Raw genomic sequence first — 18,849 nt, forward strand, 5'->3', positions numbered from 1 at the left:
ATTTTTGGTGAGGTTTTACTGTGTTATGCTGATTTTCCCAAACTACATTTCATTTTGAACTTTTAATGAGCTTATGGGAGTGGGTTCCCAAGAGTTCAAATGGATATGTCACCACCTCCAGTCTCTTGATTTGTCTTTTTGTTAGCTCTGTCAGCTTTGACTGCTCCTTGAGTCATGCATTCAAGGCCCTTGGAATTGTCTCTAACCCTGACTATGACACTCAGTGAGTGTCTAGACCACAGTTTGGTGTGGGAGCCTTGTCAGTACTAAGTCACTATGAAACGTTTCGCTCAACCTCTGGTTCTGGCATAATCTCTTTCAGCCTTGAAGGTACATAGAGGTACATAATATATTTGCAATTTATAAATAATACCAAATTCATGACGTATTTTATTTTTTACAATGTAAACAAGTTTAATTCTTTTGGATTCTTTATATAACATTTCTTCTTATAACTGGAAATCAGTTTCCCAAATACTGTTGTTTTTTTAATTTAAAAAGTAATCTACTAAGTAATATAGGCAGTAGGGTAAATCTATTTTCAATTTATTTATTTATTTATTTTAATAAATTTATTTATTTTATTTATTTATTTTTGGCTGTGTTGGGTCATTGCTGTGCACAGGCTTTCTCTAGTTGCAGCAAGCGGGGGCTACTCTTTTTGTTGCAGTGCGTGGGCTTCTCATTGCAGTGGCTTCTCTTGTTGCAGAGTGCGGGCTCTAATCATGCGGCTTTAGTAGTTGTGGCACACGGGCTCAGTAGTTATGGCTCGCAGGCTCTAGAGTGCAGGCTCAGTAGTTGCGGTGCACAGGCTTAGTTGCTCTGCGGCATGTGAGATCTTCCCGGACCAGGGCTCGAACCCATATCCCCTGCACTGGCAGGCGGATTCTCAATCATTGCACCACCAGGAAAGCCCTATTTTCAATTTAAAAATGCTCTCCCATCAAACTTCAGAACTTTAAATTGTTGCAAATATATTGATTACAGAATGTAATATAAAACAATTTGACTTACTTGTTAAATTTAAATTCAGTGATAAAGAATAATATACATACATGTTGTATATACATATTTGGTTATAAAATTCCACAAGACCTGGGTGTACAAATATTCAACATTCTCCACTGAATTTAACCTCATCTCAAGCCATTAAAAAAAATTCTCCTAAACTCTTATTGCTGGTTCATAATTATTTTCAGTTTGAAAGTCAATTCTATTAATTAATTTCTCAGTCCACACTATCCACTTTGATTAAAAAATATCTCAGTTCAATATTATCATGATAGCATTCATCTGCATTCCAGATTGGCCTCTAAATTCCTGGGGAGAGATTAGGAGTGTTCTGGTGTCAGATTTGGGGAGCATCAGACCTTACCCTCTTTCTTTGATGACCTTTTCCTTCTTGGATGGGTAACTGAATATCTATTACATTTCAAACTCACATTCTCATTGATCCAGTAATGTTCTTACTGGGAATTAATCTTATTAAAAGAAAACAAATCAAATAAGTATGCCAAGATGTAAGAACAAGGATGTTCAGTTTTGGCATGGTTTTATAATAACAAAAGCCAAAATAAAAAGGTCCCTAAATATCAACAAATAAGAAACAATAGAATATAACATAACCATTAAGCAAACATGTAGACTTAAGGGTGCTAATAACTTGCTATGTTGGCGGGGAAAAACAAGTAGGATAGTACTACCCTCTTTGTGTAAACATGAGGTATAAATGGATTGAATATTTCTGGATGAATATCCAAAAAACTGAATATGGTGGAAGGATGATTCACCTTTTTTGCCTAACTTTTTACTTAAAAAAAATAAACTCAGAGAAAAGTTTAAAAAATGAGCAATATCTTTTATCCAAAATTTTGCCACATTTCTCAGTCACTTTATCTCTTGCTAATCTCTTTCTATATTTATTTCTATATGAATAACAGATGATTTCCCCCTTCATTTTTTTTTTAAAATATTTTATTTATTTATTTATTTATTTATTTATTTATTTATTTATTTATTTATGGCTGTGTTGGGTCTTCGTTTCTGTGTCAGGGCTTTCTCCAGTTGCGGCAAGTGGGGGCCATTCTTCATCGCGGTGCGCGGGCCTCTCACTATCGCGGCCTCTCTTGTTGCGGAGCACAGGCTCCAGACGCGCAGGCTCAGTAATTGTGGCTCACGGGCCCAGTCGCTCCGCGGCATGTGGGATCTTCCCAGACCAGGGCTCGAACCCGTGTACCCTGCATTGGCAGGCAGATTCTCAACCACTGCGCCACCAGGGAAGCCCCACCCCCTTCATTTTATTGGCACTCATTTTTCTCTGTAGCTTTTGTAATAAAAAAGGAGCAAGATTTATCTTCTATGTTTTGTTTTAACAGACGTACAAGTCACATCAAGCTTTTCAAACAATACATCATTTTGATCTTAATTCCTGCTGGTCTTGCTCCAAAGTCCCAAATATCTGTTACACATTTAGGTTCTCTACCACCATTTTTGGCACTTACAGACTGCACCATATTTTTATTTAACTTTTCATAGATACGGTTCTTTGCACATAATAAGAGTTTGCTACATATTTGTTGAAATACATGGATGTAATGTATGTGTCATGAGTTCTCCTGTCCAGGAAGAAAAAAAGCTACCTCTTAAATATCTAATTTTTATGCTCGATTATGCCATTCAATACTTAACTCTGGTGTAGAGCACAATAAGTATAAACTAATAGTCTTTTATCATTAATTAACAAATAAATAAACTTTCTCCAATAGGTGATATTAAATTTTGAAAGTTTGTTTCTACCACTCAAACTTTAAACTCAGCACAAAACACATTTTAAAAAAATTAGGTATATTAAGAACATGCTTCACAGTCATTGATTTTTTTTAAATTAATTAATTAATTAATTAATTTTTGGCTGCGTTGGATCTTCGTTGCTGCGTGCGGGCTTTCTCTAGTTGCGGTGAGCAGGGACTACTCTTTGTTGCAGAGCATAGGCTCTAGGCGTGCAGGCTTCAGTAGTTGTGGCATGTGGGTTCAGTAGTTGTGGCTCGTGGGCTTCAGAGAACAGGCTCACTAGTTGCGGCGCTCGGGCTTGGTTGCTCCGCGGTATGTGGTATCTTCCCAGACCAGGGCTCAAACCCATGCCCCCTGCATTGGCAGGCGGATTCTTAACCACTGCACCACCAGGGAAGTCCCTACAGTCATTGATTTTTAACCAGCTGTTTGCATATGCCTGCAATAATTCCTTGAAAAATGACTGAAATAATTTTAAGATCGATAGAGAAAAGTTGTCCCATATTTATAATTACACTTTCTACTTGACAAAGGTCAGAAGACATTTTGAAAACATGGCAAAATAAAATTGATATGAGCAGAATTTACTAAATAAATTCTATTATGTTAGGGTATCTAAAGTTTCATACCCTGTGGTATGTCTTAGTTTCACTAAAGTCAATATAAGAAGAGAACAGGGAAAGAGGTAAAATATTAATTTTCATTTTGATATAAAATGTGTCTAAAATTTAACATCGTGATAATGCTAGGGCTGTCCATGACCTCAATTTCAATAGACAGAATGCAGACTGAGAATTCAATTGTTCCATACAGATTTCATTCAATCAAGGGAACAATGAAACAAAAATGTTCTTCAGAAAAATGTCAAACTCCGTATTGACCAGTGGGAAAGAAACTACTGGAGCAAATAGAATTTTGGACCTGTGTGACTTATGGAGGTCCCTTTATAAGAATCAAGGCCAGGATTTTAAGAGAACGGAAAGAGATGCGATTATATCATGTTCTTAGCTTATTTTAAAATAATGTTTATTGAGCAAAGAAAAGGCTAATATATATCAAGTCAAGTTTGACAGGTCAAATTTCTAATTCCATTAGTTTTAAATTAAAACATTTATCATAAGATTAAAAGTTAGAATTTTCTCAAGCATAGGTAAAACATGTTAGTTTTTCCAGAACTGGTGCAGTATTTATCTACAATGACTCCAAGTTTTTAAAAAAGGGAAGTATTCAGTTTTTAAATTTGTTATCTTTCTAGTGTCTAAAAACAAAGCTAAAAGTTGGCACATGCTCATTTTACTAGAGGATAAATTATCTGCCTTTGCAAAGCCTCTTGATAATCAAGTTAACTTTGAAACCTTTGAATAATAACTCACAAGTAAAGAATTCTAGCTGAAATAATACAGCATACATTTCATGGGCAATATGAGCAAACTGAATAGTCCTATTAATAAAAATGAGGCATCAAATGGAAGGAAAGCTAACCATAAGTTCATTTTCTATATCTGTGAGTCTATGTCTGTTTTGTAAATAAGTTCATTTGTGTCATTTTTTTTAGTTTCCACACATAAGCGATATCATAGGGGGAGGGATAAATTAGGAGTTTGGGATTAAAATATTCAAACTACTATACATAAAATAGATAACCAACAGAGACCTATTACATAGCACAGGGAAATATACTCGATATCTTATAATAACCTATAAAATCAAAAAGATCTAAAAAAGAATTGATATATATATATATAACTGAATCACTTTGCTGTACACCTGAAAATAATACATTGTAAATCAACTATATTTCAAAAAAAATTTTTTTAAAAAGTAAAACAACATCAAAAAAAAAAAAAAATAGAAGGAAAGCTAGAGACAGCAAAGCTATACTTTTCTTCCTCATTCCCGTTCCACTTGTTGATAATGTCTTCTCTCCTTTTGTTCTGGAAAAAAATTCTTGCTAATGATCCCATTTGCCCAATCTCTTTTCTCACATCTTCTTCCCTCCTTCTTCCCCTCTGTTATCCACTACTTCCTTCTCTTCCCTTCTCCTCGCTCTGTTCTTCTGCTCTGCTACCCTCTACTCTGCTCTGTCCTCACTCCTCCCTTCCCACTCTCTTTCCACTCTCTTTCTCTAGCAGTTTTTCAAGATAATTCTTCTCAAGGATCTTTCTTCATTCAGACCCACACAGTCATCAGTTCTATCTGTCTATGAGAACAGTTTTGATAATGCTATTACAAATTTTAAATAGCAACTATAGTTAAAATTTAAAACTCACAACAACTAAAGTTCACAGATTTAAAAGCCCGTTTTAATGTGTTCCTAACCTATCTTTTCAGTCCGATCTCCAGCCTGCTTTGTCTCATGTACTCCTTAGCCACCCTGGAATGACCACTCTCAGTTTTCTGAATATGCCCCTTGGTGCTCAGTCTTTGCTTATGTGGGTTCCTCTATACCAACCAACCCACTCAACTAGTACCCAAAGATGTTAAGTTTTATCTCAGTTCACTGCCACTTTCAGGAAATAAGTGCCACAATCAAATATGGAATAACTCAGCTTTTTTCAATTAGCACAACAGTTGAAATGGGAAACTCATCTCCAAACTTGCCAAAAAAGGATACATTACATCAGTCAATGTGCCTGCTATGTGCCAGTCACATAAATGTGATGGATTTGATCCTTTCTCTAACAGATTTGTACTTCAGCAGAAAATAAGAAAATTAAGTAAGAATTTCCATAAACTTCCTTGGGGAAATCACAAAGTAGAACCAACTAACTTCTGCTATATTGATCAATCAAGAAATGATCTCTTAAAAATAAGTTACTGTAACTGAAGCCAAAAGGGATGAAGAAGAGTTTGTCAGCTGACAAGGAGAGGGTAGAGTGTTCTACCCACACATGTGAAAGCCTGGGGGTAAAAAAGATCCGGACTTCTTTAGTATAGCTGGAGTCTGGTGTGAAATGGCAGATATTCTGAGAAATGAGTCAGGGCCTGGGGATGTGTTAAAGGGTTTAAATTTTATCCTAGAGACATTGAGAAGATAATGAAGGATTTAAGTATGTGAGTGAGATGATCAATTTTATGTTTGAGGAATATTACTTTGTCTGCTCTGTGGAAACCTATCTATTCACCAGAAGATCTACAGATTTTAAATGACAAAATGAATGACTTATAGTTTGAGCTTCAGATGTGGACACATTCTTTGCAATGTCCCTAGAGTCTGAAGGACAGGCTTAGCATCATTTCAAGACTGTTTTTTTAAATTTATTTTTGAAAGGTAGGACTTAGAATTCAAAGGATATATTTTGGATTAAAATACATAGGAAATTAAAATAATCTGGTGTGTCTTAACCAATAATTAATAAACTTTAATAAATTATGTTTATAGTTAAATGAGTTATTATAAGATTAATAACAATTATGGATCATTAATACGGATTCTCAATATTGAACATGCAATAAATATGCTTATAAGTGAGATATAATTTATTAGATGAAATAAATAAATTTTGAAATTTATTTATATAAATAAATAGGGTATAATTTGTCCTTGAAAATGTTACCTTTGGTGTGCATTTTTATGTACAAAGAGAATATTTAGAATCTACTGAAAAAATATTTAGGGAATATTTAGAATAAACTGCTTTACTAATTAACTTACAAGATGTCATTAAGCTCCGTTTTCCAGATAGTCATTAGTAGTGATAGGTTCTCTCTTACACATAGGCATCTTACTTCCTGAGAATTAATGAGTATAATTGATCATGGCAGATTGTTGGTATTTTCTAATGATAAGTAAGCTGTGTCTTCCAAGAAATGGTTCCAGTCATGCCACCAGTTTGAGAAGGTTTAGTTAAGGACAAATGAGGTAAGTCACTGGAAACCTGTTAGTGTTCCTTCTCTCCTTCACTGGAAAAGATAATTACTCAGAAAACAACCTTGGTTCAAGGGCAGATTTAAGTTTTGTGGAGATACTTCAAGAAAAAGAAGACAATATTATGAACACAATATTTGATAGGAAAGTAAATTTTACACTGAGAAGAGAAATCACATATAAAAACTAACTGAAATGTGAAAAATACCACAAAAATTACAAAATCAAGGAGAGAAAAGAATATTGATTAATCAGCTTCCTGACACATCCTTAGTATATTGTTTGGTTGCCTTCTCTTTGATCACCTATTCATGTGATGTTGATTTCATAATACCATTTTCCATCATGTGAATAGGAAAGATAATTATTCTGCCTACTAGTGTAGTTAATAGAAAATATTGATAATTGGGATTTGTAAAACATGTATCACAATGTTAGCTAGAGTCACTTGTATCATTGCTTACAGTTAGGTGCTCTACAAACACAGGGACACCGGTAAATTATGTTTTGTACAATTTCCATCATAAAAGAAAAAATAGATGGTAGTTTTTAACTTTACCCTCTGCATTTTCAGTATGTTCCTCATGGGAATTTTCATTTTGACAAAGCATCAAAGAGACCTATTCTGCTTGAAATTTTGACATGTTTGAATGTTGAAAGAGTTTTCCACAGACTAGCTTCTCAGGCAGATGAGTCAGCAAGCAGGCAGTAGACGTTCTCCTGAACATCATTCTACATAAATAGCTAGAAATAACCTAACTTCTATGCAAGTGATTACAAACCCTACAGTCCACGAAAACCAAATATTTCAATCGTTTCAAATTCACTTTAGCTGGATCCCCAAGATGGCCATTGTTACCCAATACAACAGAGGGGAAGTCAGAGAGGAAACTGACTGATTGTAGTTAAAATATATCAGTTGTTCCATACGACCCAGCAATCCCACTACTGGGCAAATATCCTGAGAAAACCATAATTCAAAAAGAGTCATGTACCACAATGTTCAATGCAGCTCTATTTACAATACCAGGACATGGAAGCAACCTAAGTGTCCATTGACAGATTAATGGATAAAGAAGATGTGGCACATATATACAATGGAATTTTACTCAGCCATAAAAAGAAACGAAATTGAGTTACTTGTAGTCAGGTGGATGGACCTAGAGTCTGTCATACAGAGTGAAGTAAGTCAAAAGAAAAACAAATACCATATGCTAACACATATGTATGGAATCTAAAAAAAAAAAAAAGGTCATGAAGAACCTAGGGGCAGGACAGGAATAAAGATGCGGATGTAGAGAATGGACTTGAGGACACGGGGAGGGGGAAGGGTAAGCTGGGACGAAGTGAGAGAGTGGCACGGACTTATATATACTACCAAATGTAAAATAGATAGCTAGTGGGAAGCAGCCACAAAGCACAGGGAGATCAGCTCGGTGCTTTGTGACCACCTAGAGGGGTGGGATAGGGAGGGTGGGAGGGAGACGCAATAGGGAGGAGATAAGGGGATATATGTATATGTATAGCTGATTCACTTTGATATAAAGCAGAAACTAACACACCATTGTAAAGCAATTATACTCCAATAAAGATGTTAAAAAAAAGCCCCCCCACACACAAAAATATATCAGTTTTTCAAATTTTAAAAAACATCTGATAATGTGAAAACATAGTAAATGACCTTCTCAGGTTGCATCCTTCTACAGTATGTACAAAAGTTTTATGTGTTCCTCTTCATCCAGATTCCAGAATAATTGCTCCTTTTCCTTGCCTTCAAGAGGTGGCAAGCCCTCTGCTCTTCCTTCTGCCCAAAACACAATATTACTCGATCTGAAGTGCTGTTCTGTCCCTTAAGGCTTTCCTATACCATACCCATTCCTCTTAAATCATTCTTATACTTGTAAATGCTTATTAATTAATCACTCGGATTGTACTATCTGTTTGCTGCAAGGAAACTGATTGATATACCCTCTCATCTTTCAGTTCTTATCTTAACTATAACTTCCCCTTCAATCTCTTTCCCAACCAATCTGTTAGTATCTTTTTTTTTTCTCACAGTACTTCATTAACTTCTGTTACAACCCTTATCCAAATTAGTAATTATATATTTATTTGTTCATTTATCAATAATCCCCTGGTTCCAAATATAGTTCCTGCCATATAATAGGTACTAAATAAGTATTTACAGTAAAACCCCAGGGTAAGGTAAATTCACCCAGTCTACATTCCCAAACAAGGTGAGGTTAAGTTTTTACCTTTGGAGGGAGGGATGGAAATGGAGGAGAGGGTGAGATGTATGGCCAGACACAGAGAACTGACAGGCAACCCTAATTCACAAAAGTGTCTCTTGACCTTCCCAGTGTGTTTCCCAGCCTGTTCTCCTTGGACCAGCCAAAATAATGGGCACAAAACAACAAGATTACTAAAATCATAGCTACTGTCCTAGGTATTCCATCACAGCCACAAGAACAGGGGTTAATTCCATTGATATTTAAGCCAATGTGCACATCTGATACCAGCTAATGCCAAACCACAGTTGGGATCAAACCTCTTGGTAGGTTTGCTAGATTGTAACCACTCTTGGTCATATTATTAAATTTGCAATATTGCTATCCTGCATTTGTAAGACTGGGTTGTCTGGATCCCAATCACTGCATTATAGAGGGGTTTTATTGTATTGTATGAATGGGTGAATGAACTCAAATTTATCAGTATTTCTCCTGTTTTAAGGATAACAAATATTTATGGTTAAAATAATGAATGGGATATAATGAAAAGAATTTTTCAAAGACTGAGTTTAAACTAATACTGTTTTGAGGGAAACAAATCATTTAACTTTGTAAATAGAAATCGACAACTGTTATCAAAATGTTTTAAATTTTTTATTTTCTTTTTAGGAGAAATCCATGTGCAACATACTGGAAATTAGATGTTCTGGGAAATCAAATAAGTGTTTCTATTTTTGCACGTGTCTTTTTATAAAGTTTAAAAAGCAAGTTTACATACATTAAATCACTTGAGTATAAAGACCTTATGAGGTGACTACTTATATTTTAAGTAGACTCGATCAACATTTATTCTAGCCCTGTTTTCTTTTATTTCTTATATTTTAAAGCTAAAATCTAATCTTTCTAGGCCACCTTGTGTCTAGCAGAGGCCATGTGGCACTCTAGCCAAGGAAACTATTTAGAAGTGTTGGGAATTTCAGGAAAGTGTTTGTTTCGTGATACAGCATCCTCCTCGTTCTCCTTCATTACTTTTTCTTCCTGACCGGGGTGTAGTCATAAAGAGTGGAGATACCAAAGCAGTGATATTTCAACAATTAAGAAAATCTCAGAACATCAAAAGACTAGCCCTGAAATCCTTGAGATTTTGAACCAAGGCCAACAACTGCCTCCTTCCTGGCATCTTGTTGCATGGTAGTAAAATATATTTCAAGTTTATTTAAGCCTCAATTCAACAGAATATCATTTTCTATCAAGAGAATAGAAAGATAATTTATTTTGTCTTCTATGATATTTACAGCCAAACACAATCAACAAATGATAGAGTGACACAGGAATATTATTATTTAGCCAATGGGTAAACTGAAGTTCAGCATTATTTGTACAAGTTTACACCCAGAACATGGGGTACAGCCTGGACCTAAATCAGGGGAAGAAGTACCCTCATTCACTAGAAGTTTACAATCTAGAAGAGAAACAATACTTGCCTTAAAACTAATGTATTGAAATATGTGATAATTTGTTAGGCTGGGTGACTTAATAATACAAATAGCTAACCCTTTTTGAGTAGTTATTATGTGTCAGTCACTTTTCTGGCCAATTTATATACATTAACTCTTTTTATTCTCAGCATAACCCTATTACAAATGTGCTATATTATGCACATTTTACAGGGGAGAAAACCGAGGTATAAGAAGTTTTGAGTTTTTAAGTAATCTGTCATAAGTGACACAGCCAATAAGTGACAAAACTGGCATTTGGACTCAGGCAGTCTGGCTCTAGCAATTATGCTCTTAGCCATTACCTCACACTATTTCTCACCGGTCTGTTCACGTCGGTCTTAATGAAGTAGATATTTCATCTTAATTTTAGGATAATATAATTAAAACTTAAGGAGTTTTAAAAAACACAGTTTTCAGATGCAATAAATAGAGAAAAACTTTTAACACTTATATAGCACTTAGTATGTGCCAGGAACTGTTCCAAGTAATTTTCATATATTAACCCATTTAATCCTCATAACGAAAAAACAATTTGATGGAGCTGGATGTATTTATTATCTCTATTTTATAGAAGAGAAAGTTGAATCCCAGAAAAGGTAAGACACTTGCCCAAAGTGGCAGAACTAGTAAGTGGTGCAGTTGGGATTCCAACCCAGGAAATCTGACTCCAACATTTGGCTCTTAAGCACTTCAATAACAAAGCGCATAACCTTCTGTTCAGTGCACAAATTGTAAAGGCTAGTAAAATTTATAAATGAGATAGAGAATATTTACGAAATAGGGAAAATTTCATGGAAGGAGAAATTTGATCCGAAATAACTTTGAAGGGAGAAGTAAGTTGGTTTAAGCAATGAAATCGAGATTCAGAATTTATTATGAAAAATGAAGAAATATCTGGGCAAAATTCCAGAAAATCAGAGTCAAGTAGAAGTCTGATGGCATCCAATGAGATCAGTTTATTTTTAAAAGCAACAGATTAACTCGAATTTCTAAAGTTGAGAAACTTTTAAAAACCCAAAGTTAACTTGTTCTATTTTCACCTACCAACTGGTACTTGTTCACTTCACTTGCTTGTTGACTGTTATCAGTTTATTCCACAACAATTTATGTTCTGACTAGCAGCTCTTGTGAAAATAAAATTCAAAAGCTATGGTTCCTGCCTTAAATGAAATTATAATCTTCCAAATTCCAAACTGTCACCAGGTGTCATGTTCACCATCTCATTTTCAATTTTTTGATCTGACTGATTTTAATACATTACTAAATAATTCAATAAATCAGTTCAATAAACATTTATTGAGCAACTACTGTCTCCCAGACATTGTGCCAGGAGCTGGGACTGCAGAAGCTTGTTAGGAGAGAAGACACAAAAGGAAATAACATTACAATGTGATGAGTGTAATGAAGCAGCAGGTTCCATGTGCTCCGGATTCAGTATAAAGAGGGTCAGGCTAGAAGGGATGAGGTATGAATTGGACATTTAGAAAAAACTTCAAAAGCTTTCATTTAAGAAATATTAGTGCATGCTTACTATCTATCAGGTACTGTGTTAAGTGGTGGTGATACAGTATTGAAAAATTCAAACCTCATCTTTATACTTGCAAAGCTTGTAGACCAACAGAATTAATGCAGTCCTTTTAGCAAAGTGCTGAAGAATAAAAAAATAAAAAAAGGAGGATGAAAGGAAGAAGGGAATGAAGAAGGAGGGGAGGGACCACAGACAGGAATTTTAGAACCAACTGAGAGTTTGTTCACCGTCTGAATCAGCAACTTCTAAAAACGGAGAGGCACACAAGGAGAAGAAGCCAGATGAGAAAGGAAAGGGGGGGATCAATCACAACACTTGAATCCAATACATTTTATAGTTTGAGAAAGGTCAGATATCCAGATAAATCTGGAAAGAGCAAGAATCAGTGCATACAAGAGATGACAAAAAAAGCACACTAGGTTGATGATTCAGAGGTATTAATTTTCTTTGGAAGTTACAGGCTACGTCTTCCAGCTATGCCCTATCAAGTTAAAGTAGATTTTTTCTTAGCACCCATGGAACAAAATGTCAGAATCCACGTAAATGATAGTGTATTTCACTTTACAAAGTTGTCTGTGAATAAAAGCTATGCAGATTGAATCACATTTGTACTGCACTTATGGAATTTTCAAGGCAGACATACCTTGTTGTGAATCCAACAAAAAACAAATAACCCTTTCTAATGAGAATGATTTCTTTCTGCTTCTTTCTTTTTAGTAAATTTAAAATTCATGTAGATGTCTTTTACTGATACCTCAATAAACATGTTTTGTTTTTTTTCAAGTACACTTTTAGACCCAGTATGGGACACTATGGTAATAAGATATAGTTTGAAATTTCTTGTCAAGATGGCTTTGTAAGTTCAGGAGTTAAGGAGTCCCCTTTACTCCAAGTATACAGCAATGAAAGATAAAATACAAAACGAGTGAACCAAACATATACAACAAGATCCAAAAAAGGTAAACATCTCCATAAATAAACACAAAACTAAAATATCAGATTAAATTGAAGATCTTCTGAGCTATCAGTCAGAAGCCAGTAGAGGTGGTTGGGAAGTCCATTCCTTCTTTAACGGAGAGTAAAAGTATCCTCTAGGAGACAGAAGATAGAAGAAATTACCTAGGCTCAATGCATGACACCAGGATCTGGGGCTAGAGGGCTCTCCCACTAACTCACCGGAAAGTAAGCTGAAAAGTGCTGCTAATCAGATCTGCTTCAAGCTCTGATTTATATAAAGCTATACACCTAAGTAGGGAAAGAACACAGGTAAACCTTCTTAACAGCAACCTAGCCAAACAATCCAATGGCTCACTATCTGGCTGTTTATGCTTCCAGAATAGGTATGTATGCCCATACAGAGCAACTCTCCAGTTGGTACTCTGGGCAAAATACAAAAACAACTGCCAGAGGATACTGAGTAATAAGCAAAATCAGGCAGAATATGGAGGAGTCAAAACTTTGAGAGGTGACTAACAAGAAAATGATTCCCATTTTCTTAAGGCCTTTCCCTGCTAGTGGGGACTTCAAAGAGAGCTTCTTGGGAGACAGCATGACCTGCTCTGTGTAGAAGAGGCAGCCTAGAGCCAGATGGGATCAGGGGAAAGGTGATCCCGACAGGTTGCAATGGGGGAGATAAAAGTTCTAGAAGCTGAGTCTGTGCACCTGCATCCCCAGTGACAAAGCATTAGCTGGTCTACAATGTCCTACTGGATTTCAAAGTAACAATCAAAAAGTAGGATCAGCACATCATCATGGGTTAAAATTATGATAATACAGAGGAAAGTTTCTGAGTTAATCAGGAAAATTCAAGACAAGAAAAAATAGTATTATGTAAAGAAAATAAGATAAAATGGCTTAAAAAGGAAAAAAATAAAACATTGGAAGTGAACTTTAAATAAGAAACAGTAAATTAATATATTTAAGTATGATGCAGGAAAAAAATTAAAAAGGCAAAGGAAAATTAAATAATAGATAAAAACATATGGAAGATAGAGAACTAGAATCCAACCCATGAAAACTAGGTATTCTCAAAGTCAGGTCAGAACATTTAACGATTGCTGTCCATGCCCTACCCAGTTTCATCCAGCATGAGTACAGACAACCTACAGAAACCTGAAGTAACTGTCTTCAGATCAGGGAATCCTGTTCTCATCCTCATATACCATGGCAGCCTATCACATTGTTCTACTATAAGAGCAGCACAAATGCAGATCATAACCCATTCTCAGTTCTCTCAGTTGATGAGTAATTGAGGCAATTCGGGGCTCTACCACCAAGAAAACTGTAGTTCTGTCTTCCCCATTAAAAATTAAGCATTCAAATTGAGCATATGTAATAATTAAAATAATCTCTCATGTATATTTTGTTGCCATGACAATGAAGTTGTGCACCATCACCAACGTCACGTTAGAAAGAATGCCAAAATAATTTTTCCCATAAAATATCTTCTATAAAATATCTTTTATAAGTCTCATTTCACAATGAAAAATGTAATCAGCAGACATTTTGAAGATTTTGTAGATTATACTGAAATTATACAGAAGACACAAATAAGTAATATGGAAATTGGGAGGCACTAGGCCAGGCAGCTAACATGAACATGAGTAAGAAACAGTCTGTCCTCTAAAATGTTAATGTCATACTCTTTTCTACACAAATTGAGGTTTGCTTTGTGTATGAAATGACACAAGTTATAAATGTATCTAATGTGTTTGGTTTCTTTAAAAATGCATTAAGGAAAGGTACTCTCACTCTGGTTCTCTTTAATGAGCAAGTGTACTATTCTTAATGATCATAGTATCTCAGACTGTACAAACCCAACAAAAAACTTTTTGAAAGAAATTACTGTAGAAATTGAGATTGTAAAGATTATGAGAAAAATTTTCCTCTCTAAACATTATGGGGCTTCACATGTACTAATTAATAAACTTACACAAGCACATTATTTGATAGTGAGCTTGATTCTTGGGCAAAGCAAAAAATTATAATAATTAAGATACAAAAGCATTCTAAAAAAATTCTCACTCTATATGCCTTAGTGTAAATTTCTATTAGATGCATGCTATAACTCTATCAGGAACTTTCCAGAAGATACAGATGCACCTACTGATAATGTTCCAATGAAGCATACAATATTAGGAGATATGTGACTCAAAGCTGAATATCATCCCGTCAGAAATCAGTCACTCCAAAACAATTAAGAATAGATGATATAGGGCGATGCTGAAATAAATTACAATTAATTTAATTTTAAAAGTTTATTCCAGGATGTAAAATTTCAGCAAGCTATAAAAGAAACTTGGAAAAGAAGATCTAAGTTAGGAACAGAATATAGGGAGGCAAGTCACAGACTCCAACAGCTATGCCAGAATATTTCCAGAGGTCAAGCCAATATTGGTGACCAGCAGAAGTTTCAGTATTATCAAGTCATGACTGGTCTCTCCATTTTGTGAGTGTATAAATGTTGTCATCATTATTATTACAACTACAAAGCACTGAAATCAGTGTTCTATGTCAGGCCAAAAGGCCTCATCTGGTACAATATCACATGGTATACCTGTGGCAGGTGGAGTGGTCTTCCCCAGTTATTCAATCAGTGAACTCCTGTTTTCCAAATATCAAATCCCAGAAGATTATAAGATAAGAAAAATAACAATAAGGGGCATAATTTTATGGTGATTAAACCAAGAGGGATACAGTCAAAACTGTAGCAGGCTTTTTTTGTAGAATTTGACAAGTTGATTTTTAATTTTACATGGAAATGCAAAGAACCTGAAATATCTAAAGCAATTTTTTAAAGGAATAAAGTAAAAGGCCTTACTATATCTGATTTCAAGACATATTCTAAAAGTATACTAACCGAGACAGTGTGGAACTTGAGAAAAGTGACATACATATCCATGGAATATTGCCTTCTAGACAATTCAAAATGCTGTTCTATCAATATGGAAAAAATAGAGGGTGACCCTTATCATGCTCTATATGCAAAAATTTATTCAAAATGGATCACAGACCTAAATGTGAAACCTACGGCTGTAATTCTCCTAGAGGAAAACATAAAGGAAAATCTTTGCAAACTTCAGGTGCTCAAAGATCTTGGATAGAACACAAAACAATGAACCATAAATTTATTAAAAATGATAAATTAAAATTCAATAAAATTTAAAACTCACTCTTCTAAAGAAACAATTAAGAAAATGAAATGGCAAACCACAAACTGAGAGAAAATATTCACAACACATATCAGAGAAAGATAAAAAGAATGCTTACAATTCAATAATAATAAGATAAACAATGAAATTTTTTAAAAAATGAGCAGAAGAGTTTAGTAGTTATTTCAAAAGAGAAAATATGCAGATGGCCTGTAGACACATAATGTACAGCATCACTAGTCTTTAAGGGTAAGAATTCAAACCACATTGAGATACAACACCACACCCATCAGAATGGGAAAATTAAACAAAATTAAAACAGAAAAGGGAAGGATATGGGCAACTAGGACTCTCATACATAGTTGGTGGGAATATAAAATCATATAACTACTTTGTAAAAGAGTTGGAAGTTTCTCAAAAATTTAAACATACACTTAATAACGATTCAGACATTCTACTCTTAGGTATTTACCCAAGAGAAACAAAAATATACAACCACACAAAGACTAGGTCAAAAATGCTCTTAATGGCTTTATTTTAAGTAGACAAAAACCATAAATAATCCAAATGTCTAACATACACGAATGGGTAAACAAAGTGTGATATAGCCATTTAATGAAATACTGGTTAGCAATAATAAGGAGCTATTAATTCATGCTATTGAATAAATCAAAAAATCATTATGTTAGATGAAAGAAGCCAGGGCAAAAAAAAAAAAAAAGTAAGAAAATAATACAAATTTTATAATTCCATTCATATAAAATTCTAAAGAATAAATTAATCTATAGTGACAGAAATCAGGTCAGATATGGGGGTGCGGGAGAGATGGGTTACAAAGTGGTACAAGGAAATGTTTGTTATACTATTCCGATGGTTTCTCAGATTTGTATACATATGTCCAAACTGATCAAATTGTACACTTTAAAAATGTGACGTTTAGCGAAATTTAATTATACTTTAGTGAAGTTGAAAGAAACCAAAACCAAAAAGTAAAAAGGAATGATATTAAATCCATTTTATGGGAGAGGTTTATAATAAAAAAGACGTTTTTAGAATAGGTTGCCTAAAGCTCATTTATTTGAGATCATTTTTCCTATAGCTTCTATCTAATAACATTTCTCCTAAAATTTATCACCTGTTAAATAATTAAATGTCTGTTCAGATATTTTTAAGGGATTGGGGAGATACCTTTTGCCATTTTAAGAAATTGTAACCAGTTTCTTTAATTTAAATTTAAACCTACTTAAATTTTAGCTTTTCTAGTAAAAAATTATTAAATTTGCAGCATTTTAGGAATGATGTGAATTTTTCTATCGTTTTAAGTTCATCTACTTATAAAATACTTTTTCAAAATTATGGTTGAGTATACCAGAAACCAATGAATTGTATACTTTAAATGAGAGAAGAGCAAAAATTTTGTTAATACATGTTTATATGAATGAGAAAACTGAGGAAGTATTCTGGAAAAAAAGACAGTAAACTTTTAAGGGCCCTGAATACCATTCACTGTTTGTTAACATGGAAATCATGTTTCACCATTGAAGGTTCTTGAACAGGATAGTATCTTGATGTGGTCTTTGAGAAAATTGATCTGGTAGTGGTGTGTGGAGTAGATTTGTGTTAGAAGAGATGAAAATCCTGTTAGAATGTTACTAAAATAAACTGAATGTCATAACACAGGGTTTTAAAGTAATTAGAAGTAGCAGTAATGATAATTTTTATAAAAAGTGAGGGGAGGATAATACAAGTTTAAAACTTTGCCATTCACTGAGGAAGCGGAGTAATGAGAAATGAGGAATCAAAGAGAACTCTAACTTCTTTTCAGTAACTGGGAGGATAAAGCCTCCATTATAGAAGTTAGGAGAGAATTCAGGAATCTTACTGGTTGGAGGGCTTCAGTATTGAGTATCCTAAAATTCAGGTTCAGGCAGGATACCTAGTTATCCATCTGGCCCTACAGAAAGCGTATTCAAAGCTTTCTGGAGAGACTGTAGGTAATATTTGTCATTTTATGGCTGCTGAGCATTTGAACTCCCTGTCTATATTTAGGGAAGTAGACATCGCTTTTGTTTTACATAAAAGGCCAGGTACTTGTTCCCCCAGGTTCTTGACTCTAGGCCTCAAAGACATGTCTTAAATTTGAGCAATCAGATGCTCCCACTCAGAGCGTGAGTCTGAGTGGCTTACACAAAGAAGCTAGGACCGTTTGTCTCATGTCATCAGTGTAAGCACCCAGTATCTGTTCCCACTGGTGGCAGAGTGACAGGACCAGCGGCAGCATGAAAGTTTGATTGGTCCTGTGGCCAGAGCTGGCTATGTCTTATTCTGGCTGGCTTTCCATGGTCCCTGATTAACTAAAAACAGCTTTATTGAAATACAATGCACACAATATAGTAATTCACCCATTTAAAGTATACAGTTCAGTAGGTTTTAGTATATTCAGAGTTTGTAAACACCATGATCTAATTTTGCAACATTTTCATCATCCCAAAAGAAACCTTGTACCCATTAGCAGTCAACCCACCTCCCTCCAGGCAACCACCTATCCACTTTCTGTCTCTATAAATTTTCCTATTTTGGACATTCGTATAAATGGAATCACATAATATGCAGTCTTATGTGAGCAGCTTGTTTCACTTAGTATAGTGTTTTCAAAGTTCATCCATATTATGGTATGTATCAGTACTTCACTCCTTTTTACTGCTGAATAATTTTATGGATATACCACATTTTGTTTATTCATTTATCAGTTAATGGACATTTGGATTGTTTCTACTTTTTGGAT

Source organism: Balaenoptera ricei, chromosome 9, assembly GCF_028023285.1.
Source record: "Balaenoptera ricei isolate mBalRic1 chromosome 9, mBalRic1.hap2, whole genome shotgun sequence".
Classification (NCBI taxonomy): Eukaryota; Metazoa; Chordata; class Mammalia; order Artiodactyla; family Balaenopteridae; genus Balaenoptera; species Balaenoptera ricei.